Below are 8,878 nucleotides of genomic sequence, written 5' to 3'. Positions count from 1 at the left end.
AACATCCGAAGCCTGGATCGCCTCGGCGCAGAGGGAGAATAAGAAGGGAAGAGACATAGACTGAAGACTTTTGCCTTCCATCACAGTGAGGAGTATTCACCTCACTGTGCTGGATGTTAATTTGTGTTTTTTGTGTGTGTTTTTGCCATTTTTTACTATATGTAGGACTGCAAGGCAACAAAATTTCGTACAGACCGCAAGGTCTGAATGACAATAAAGGCTACTTTACTTTACTTTACTTTACTTTACTTTAGATGGGACTAGGTGAGAGTATGTGTTCGGCACGGACAAGAAGGGCTGAGATGGCCTGTTTCCGTGCTGTAATTGTTATATGGTTATATGGTTATAGGTGGACGTGGGTCAAGTGAGAAGTGAGAAGCTGATAGCAATGGCAGACAGAGATCATCCAATTTAGGGAAACACAGAGGAGAAGCCCCTGGGATCTGCTCCCTGAGATAAGTCAGTGAATGACAGTTGTAATGTGCTGTAACTCAGTCAGATCTGTATTTAGTGTGGTCACCCCTCAATATGCAACCTTTCACCACCAGGCATGTAGAAATAAATTTTCACATCTGCACGACGACTGGATTCCCGAGAGCGTCTGATAGGTTTCGAAGAGCTTGATGCAAAATAAGAAAAATCAGTAATTAATTTTCTCCAGAAACAAACAGAAGTGTAATAGGGAGGTTACACATAAGGTTGTAAGGTCAAAGGGCGTGACTCACGGATTAGTTTAATCCTTCTGGAGTACAAGGCAGCTTCAGGCTTACACTGATAACACATGAAACACGTACGTTCTTATGTGTAAAAAACTACCAAAATTGTCAATTTTTGCGCTGTTCCACCCACCCCCTCCTTCTCAACACTCCTGCCCTCCCCGGAACTTTACCCCTGGCAGCCCAGCCATGCTGACCCGGGCCTGATTCTCCATGTGCTGTGGAAGGAACATAGGCACATTTTGGCTTTTTATTTCTGTCATTCATGGTAAGATTTACATAGTTGACATTGTTTTGAGTGCGAGATATACAGGATTACAGTGTTTCAAATATCAGCTAACCAATGACGGCAGTTCTTTGACAAGTACTCCGTATTTCGCTGTAGGAGATCTTGTCGACGAGTATTCTGGACCCACTGTCGACATCTGAAATTACAGAAAATATCATATAGGATTAATTTATAAGAACAATCTTATTATAAGATTAACTCATAAGAATATCTTATAGGATTGACATAAGAACTAATTTGATTATAACTACATACCTGCAGAATGGATGACATATCACTTAAATGCAAAAAATGTTTTCGGGGTAGGGGAAGACATGTATATTGAAGAAGCATTTTTCCTCTAATATGTCTATTCATCTTAAATGTAGACGAGATTAAAATCTTCTTACACTCGCATGCATGCCTTACAAGAAGAACAAACCAAAAATGTACAGCAGGTGCATAAATCCTTGTAGGAGATGCGGCAGGTTGACAGAACAATTCATAAAGCAAATAGGATGCAATTAATAAAGCAAATAGGATGCAGAGGTATTAATATAAACATTAAAAAATGATGTTACATAAGATAATACATTGTTGGGATCATAAGACTAGAATTGCATAAGGTTATATGTTATATGTCTTTGGTTACAGTCATCATACATTAGGAAGGAAATTAGACAGTAATGTGTGCTCCTCATGGCATGTTGTTGTTCCCTTGGATATGGGAGCTGCACAAGTGCATCTGAGTCTAGATCAAAGATCATAGTCCCTTCTACGATCTTTGGTCTAGATGTTTAGCTGAATTTGTATGAGAGGCTGAAAGAAATTAGATTATTTATCCTGCCCCATCTCTCGCACTTGAGAGCTCAGATAGTCGAGTCCTGGCAACGACTCGACTATCTGAGCTATAGGGAGAGATCGGGCAGGCTAAATAATATTTTCACTACACGACAGAAAGTACTAAATTTTTTCTGTATTTATACAAAACATGTATACAAAACCCTGAAGAAGGGTTTCGACCCGAAATGTTGCCTATTTCCTTCGCTCCATAGATGCTGCCTCAACGGTGAGTTTCTCCAGCATTTTTGTCACCCATGTGAGTTTTCAGTTACATATAACCATTTAGTTCACTGTTGACACAGTTCAGTGTTTGCACTGTTCAGTTATTCCAAAGTTGATATTCAGTCTTCATAGCCATATTATTTTTGGGGGGGGGCTATTTGAATAAGCCACAATGTTATTATAGAGGTGCTTAAATGAGGAGGAGGAGCCATCTTGGTGAACGGCTGCTAGCCAGCAGCCGTCCGTTTTAAATCCGTTTTTTTTAATAGTTTTTAGTGAGTCCTGTTTTTTGTTTGTAGGGGATATGGTCTTTTTAATGTGGGGGGGTAGGTGTAAACTTTATTTCTAGGTCCCTACCTGGTCGGTGTGGCTGCCTGTCGACCCGTCCTCGTGGCCTACCTGCGGGCTCGGAGCGCCGTTTCCTGGCGGGGACCGCCCAGCACCTCGGCTTCGGCGGAGGCACAGCATTGGAGCGCTGGAGCGGTGCGGAGTGGAGCGGGCGATGCCTTGCCTGGGTCGCCGCGCTGGAGCGACGCGCTGGAGCTCTGGCGAGCTGGACCGCCGAGAGCAACATCTCCGGGCTGCGGGTCTGCGGAGCGGAGAGGCGGCGTGCGGAGAGGCGGCAGTGCGGAGAGGCGGCGCCGACTTTTTCATCGGGAGCCTGGGAGCTCCAAACCGGCGCGGCCTTGTCGGCTTCGGCAGCTGCGGGATCCAACCAGGAAGCGGCTGTTCCAGGTGGCCCAGCCGGCGAAAGGACTCTCCCGACGCCGGGGCAAGACCACCCGGTGAGAACGGCCAGGGACATCGGGCCTCCGTAGAGGCAATTGCGGTGGCCTCAATAGGCCTGACTTTGGGGTGAACATGGGGTGGGGACTGGACATTGTGCCTTCCTCCACAGTACTATCCACTGTGGGGGGATGAATTTTTTGTCTAATTGTAGTCCTGTAGGTCTGTGTCCAAGATGGCTGCCGTGAAGAGAGAGTGGACGCTGGCGCGCTTTGGCTGCCGCTTCTCTCTCTTCACACTGTGTTTTTGATTTTCTGTTTTTGGATTGAATTCTGTTTTTAATTTGTGTGTAAGGTGTCCTTGAGATGTCTGAAAGGCGCCCATTAAATTTATTATTATTATTATTATTATTTTCTAGTACATAATACCGGGGAAATAGTTTAGCGTTAGACAGGAAGTTTCGAATTGTAAAATGTTTGTTTGGAAGAGCTTGCTGCTTCTTTCTATAGTAGATTTCTTGGGTGGGGAGGGGGGTTCTGTCACTGCCGGTAACATTTTAGCAATTTATATAAACACATCATTACACACTAGTCATTTTCAACCTGCACTGACCCGTTGCTTCTTTTTCAGCCTGCAATTTGGTTCATTGTATTTACATTACAACTTAACGTTTTTCTTTATTATGCATGGCTGGACACATAAAGCTAGTGAGCGGGAATGTCAAAGGCTTAAACCATCCTGTTAAAAGAAGAAAGGGTTTTTCGCATCTTAAACAACACAAAACATAAATAGCCTTCTTGCAAAAAACTCATATCCGTTGCTCAGACAATGCCCGTCTCTTGTCAGGTTGGGTGGGGCAGGGGTTCCTTTTCCTTTCTCTTCCTTTCAGGCTAAAGCCAGAGGAGTTTCAATCCTTATCAGTCAGAACATTTCCTTTGAGCCACATAATGTGATCTCTGACAAGTTTGGTCGGTATGAAATTGTGACTGGAAAATTATACAATACACTGCTAGTATTTGTCAATGTGTATGCCCCTAATGTAGACGATGTAGGTTTTTTCGAGTGGTTATTTTCATTACTTCCAGATCTGAACACATACTCCCTTATACTCGGTGCTGTTTTCAATTGTTGGTTAGATCCTCTTTTAGACCGATCCTGTACTAACCCCAGTACAGTAAGTAAATCAGCTTGTTTCATCCAAGCCATTCTCTCCCATTATGGTATCTGTGATGTGTGGTGCTCTTTACATCCACAAGATAAGGAATACTAATTTTTTCACATGTCCATCATACGTATTCTAGAATTGACTATTTCTTTCTTGATAACCAACTTGTACCCCTGGTTCATTCCTGTGACTATGAGGGTATTGTCATTTCTGACCATGCCCCTATTGCTCTGGCATTGTCCCTTCCAGATCTCCCTCAAAAGAGCAGGCAGTGGCGAGTCAATTCAACTTTGCTCTCAGATGATAAGTTTGTAGAGTTTATGGAAAGAGAGATAGCCTTTTTTCTTTCCCTAATATATCCCCTGAAATCTCTAGCCTGATCGTATGGGATGCCCTTAAGGCTTACCTTAGGGGGCAGATCATATCTTACACTGCTCAAATGAAGCGGAAATCCAATAAAGAGCGTTTAGATCTGGCTCATCAAATTGGAGAAATTGACAACCAATATGCGCAAACTCAAAATCCAACTCTTTATAAAAGACGATTGGAACTGAAAACCAAATGTGACCGACTCACTCGCTCACTACTCACTCACTACTCGCTCACTACTCGCTCACTACTCGCTCACTACTCGCTCACTACTCGCTCACTACTCGCTCACTACTCACTCACTACTCACTCACTACTCGCTCACTACTCGCTCACTACTCGCTCACTACTCGCTCACTACTCGCTCACTACTCGCTCACTACTCGCTCACTACTCGCTCACTACTCGCTCACTACTCGTTCACTACTCGCTCACTACTCCCTCACTACTCGCTCACTACTCGCTCACTACTCACTCACTACTCGTTCACTACTCACTCACTACTCGCTCAATACTCACTCACTACTCGCTCACTACTCGCTCACTACTCTCTCACTACTCGCTCACTACTCGCTCGCTCACTACTCGCTCACTACTCACTCACTACTCGCTCACTACTCGCTCACTACTCGCTCACTACTCGCTCACTACTCGCTCACTACTCGCTCACTACTCGCTCACTACGCACTCACTACTCGCTCACTACTCACTCACTACTCGCTCACTACTCGCTCACTACTGGCTCAATTGAACACATACTTTTAAAAAATACAGCCATGTTTCATACATATGGAGATAAAACTGAAAAATTACTTGCAAATCAACTTAAAGGTGCTAAAGCGAGACAGAATATTTCTAAAATTTGCATGCTTAATGGCCAGTTCACTTCGGATCACTTGCAAATTAATGACGCTTTAAGAGACTTTTATTCCCAGCTTTATACTTCAGAATCTCAACCGGATCATAAGGTAATGCATAACTTTCTGAGCAGTCTAAATATTCCCAAACTCTCATTAGATTTTAGGGAAAGATTGGATGAACCCATATCACAGGCAGAAATAGCTTCAGCCATTTCCTCAATGCAATCAGGCAAATGTCTGGGCCCTGACGGCTTCCCGGCAGAGTTTTTTAAAAAGTTCACTCTACTCCTCTCCCCACAGTTGTGTTCCATTCTATCTGAATCCTACAGACAAGGTTCTCTCCCTCCATCTTTTGCCGAAGCCTATACTACTCTTATTGTCAAAAAAGGTAAAGATCCAACCAAATGCGCCTCCTACAGACCCGTCTCCCTTCTAAACACGGATGCTAAAATTTTAGCTAAGGCTCTAGCTAGTTTAATGTCCTCCCTACTGAGGACCAAACCGGCTTTGTTAAGATCAGACATTCATTCTTTAACATACGTCGATTATTAGATTTTGTCTACTCTGCTTCTGCGGATGTCCCTGAGTGTGTCGTATTTATTGATGCAGAAAAAGCATTTGACCGCGTTGAGTGGGTCTATCCAAAGATCCTATAGCGGGGCAAGATAGGCTACTCCCGCGAAATGCAATGGGCTGACGTGTAGTACGTTATGGAGGGGATCCTGGGAATTTTTCAGCGCCCATTTTAGTAACCGGAGCATACCCGACCTGACCCGACTCGCAGTGTGATCCAAAGATCTCATAGCAGAGCTATAGGATCTTTGGTGTAATTCTGTTAGTTCACACTTGTGTTAATTCTTGTCAAGAATAAAATTTGACTCTGGTAATTGTCTTGTTTTACGGTTTTTTAAATCATTTCTTTTTAAATGGTTCATAGGCTGTGTTTGAGTTGATTTTGTATTAACCGGAACCTACCCGACCCGACCCGACCCGAAGGGTAATCAACGTTGCGGGGGAACAGTTTTTGTGTGTGATATAGGGTTAGATTCATAATTCTGTTAGTTCATAATTCTGTTAACTCTTGTTAAATAATATAATGTTTATAAATTTTGCCTCTGGTAATTTTATTTTTTAATATTTTTAAAATCATTTCTTTTTAAATGGATCATATGCTGTGTTTGAGGATTTTGTATTACACTTGCACTCTGTAATTCATTCATCTAATCACATTAATGTAATCACACTGTTCACATCTGCAGTATTTGGGAAAAAAATAGCAATATGAAGATTCCAGTTGCTCTAGCCCTGGAATGTTACTTAATGTTTTTGTGCTTATTTTCTATTTTCTATGGACTTGTTTCTCCACAAATAAAAAGGGGTCTGGTCTTCCCAATAGCCAGAGAGTGGAATGAGATCTGCCTGTGGGGTTATCTAATTGAAGAATTTCACAAAATTAAATTTGTTTTGAGCAAGATTTACAAAAGATGTATTACTTAAAGATGATTTTATTCCATGAGCATAAAACTGACTAGATTGTGCTGGAAAGAACACACATACATGAATGTGATATAGATGTATATAATCATATAACACACACAATTATATTTCTTCTGATTTTTATATCCAATGATGAACTTTATTTCAGACTAGACAAGGGACATTAAATAATAAAAATTGTAAACCTCCCCGCAACAACACACACACTAGGCCCTAACCCACTACCCCCCCCCCCCCCCCCCCCCCCCGGCACTCCCTCGACTCCCCCCACACTACAATGTCTCCCCCCCTCCTATGCTGTATTCCCTTAACGCACCAGCCCCCAACCCCCACATCTCTCCCCATGCTCTCTGCACCCCGGCCCCTACCCCAACTCTCTCCCCCAAAGATCTTATAGCGGAGCTCCGCTATAAGATCTTTGCTCTCTCCCTCCTCCGGCCCTACCCAACCCTCCTGCGCCACCACTACCCCACTTGCACTACTCCCCTCCTCTCTCCCCGCTGCCCCGGGCCGTGCACCTCCCTCTCCCCACTGCCGCGGGCTGCACACCCCCTCACCACGGGCCGCGCACCCTTTCTCCCGGCTGCCCCGGACCCCTTCTCCCCGCTGCCCCGGGCCGCGCACCCCCTCTCCCCACCCAAGTCAAAGACCTAAGTGAAGATACGGGAGAGGAGGCGGAAGCAAAGATCCGATCTTTGGCCGGAAGCAAGACGGTGGGACAAGATAGGGGAGCAAGATGGCGGAACAAGATGGCGGTGGCTGGTTGCTAAAATGGGTCCTATATTCGCCCATGAATCTGCCCATGACCGTACTACGTGTTTTGCGTAGGAGTAGGCCATCTTGCTCTGCTATAAGATCTTTGGGTCTATCTATGGGCTGTTCTGCACAAATTTGGTTTTGGAACAATCTTTATTTCATGGATCAGGTTACAATACTCTCATCCCACAGCCTCAGTTCGGACTAATTCCCAGTTGTCCAAGCCGTTCGACTTGCATCGTGGAACCCGCCAGGGGTGTCCTCCGAGCCCCATGCTTTTTGACTTGGCCATCGAACCACTTGCCATGGCCTTTCGCAGCTGTGAGGACATAGCCGGTATGTGGAGGGGCAGTACACAGCGTAAGGTCTCACTATATGCTGACGACCTTTTGCTTTTTGTCTCAAACCCAGGCACCTCTCTGCATTCTGCTATGTCACGGCTCAATAATTTTGGTCAATTTTCAGGTTATAAGATAAATCTTGGAAAAAGTGAACTGTTTCCTATTAACTGTGAAGTACAACCCTCGGAGCTTACCAACTTACCATTCAAAATTGAAAAAAACAAGCTCTCATACTTGGGCATTTCAGTTACGAGTAAATACAAGGATCTTTACAAAGAGAATTTTATTATTCTGCTAAACCAGATCAAACAGACACTAACTAAGTGGTCTCCCCTGTCAATGTCACTTGTCGGCCAGAAAAATTCAATCAAAATGACCATTTAACCAAAGTTTTTGTACCTTTTTCAGGCCTTACCGGTTTTTATCGCAGGTCCTTCTTTGACCACCTTGACTCAGTTATTTCCTCCTATATATGGAGAGGTAAGCAGCCTCGTCTTAATAAGGCCCACCTTCAAAAAACCAAGTGTTTAAGAAGGAACTGCAGATGCTGGAAAATCAAAGGTACACAAAAATGCTGGAGAAACTCAGCGGGTGCAGCAGCGTGTATGGAGCGAAGGAAATAGACAATGTTTCGGGCCAAACCCCTTCTTCAGACTGATGGGGGGTGGGGGGGGGGGAAAGAAAGGAAAAAGGAGGAGGAGGAGCCCGAGGGCTGAGGGATGGGAGGAGACAGCCCAAGGGCTGAGGAAGGGGAGGAGACAGCAAGGGCTAACAAAATTGGGAGAATTCAATGTTCATGCCCCCAGGATGCAGACTCCCCAAGCGGAATATGAGGTGCTGTTCCTCCAATTTCCGGTGCTGCTCGCTCTGGCCATGGAGGAGATCCTGAACAGAGAGGTCTGATACGGAATGGGAGGGGGAGTTGAAGTGCTGAGCCACCAGGTTGGTTATTGCGCACCGAGCGGAGGTGTTCGACGAAACGATAGCCAATGTATCACCGATGAAGATCAGCTGACATCTACAGCAGCAGATGCAATAGATGAGTTTGGAGGAGATGTAGGTCCTTGTCGCACCTGGAACGACTGCTTGGGTCCTTGAATGGAGTCGAGGGGTGA

This window comes from Amblyraja radiata, chromosome 27, assembly GCF_010909765.2.
Source record: "Amblyraja radiata isolate CabotCenter1 chromosome 27, sAmbRad1.1.pri, whole genome shotgun sequence".
Classification (NCBI taxonomy): domain Eukaryota; kingdom Metazoa; phylum Chordata; class Chondrichthyes; order Rajiformes; family Rajidae; genus Amblyraja; species Amblyraja radiata.
This window is presented reverse-complemented; position numbering follows the sequence as displayed.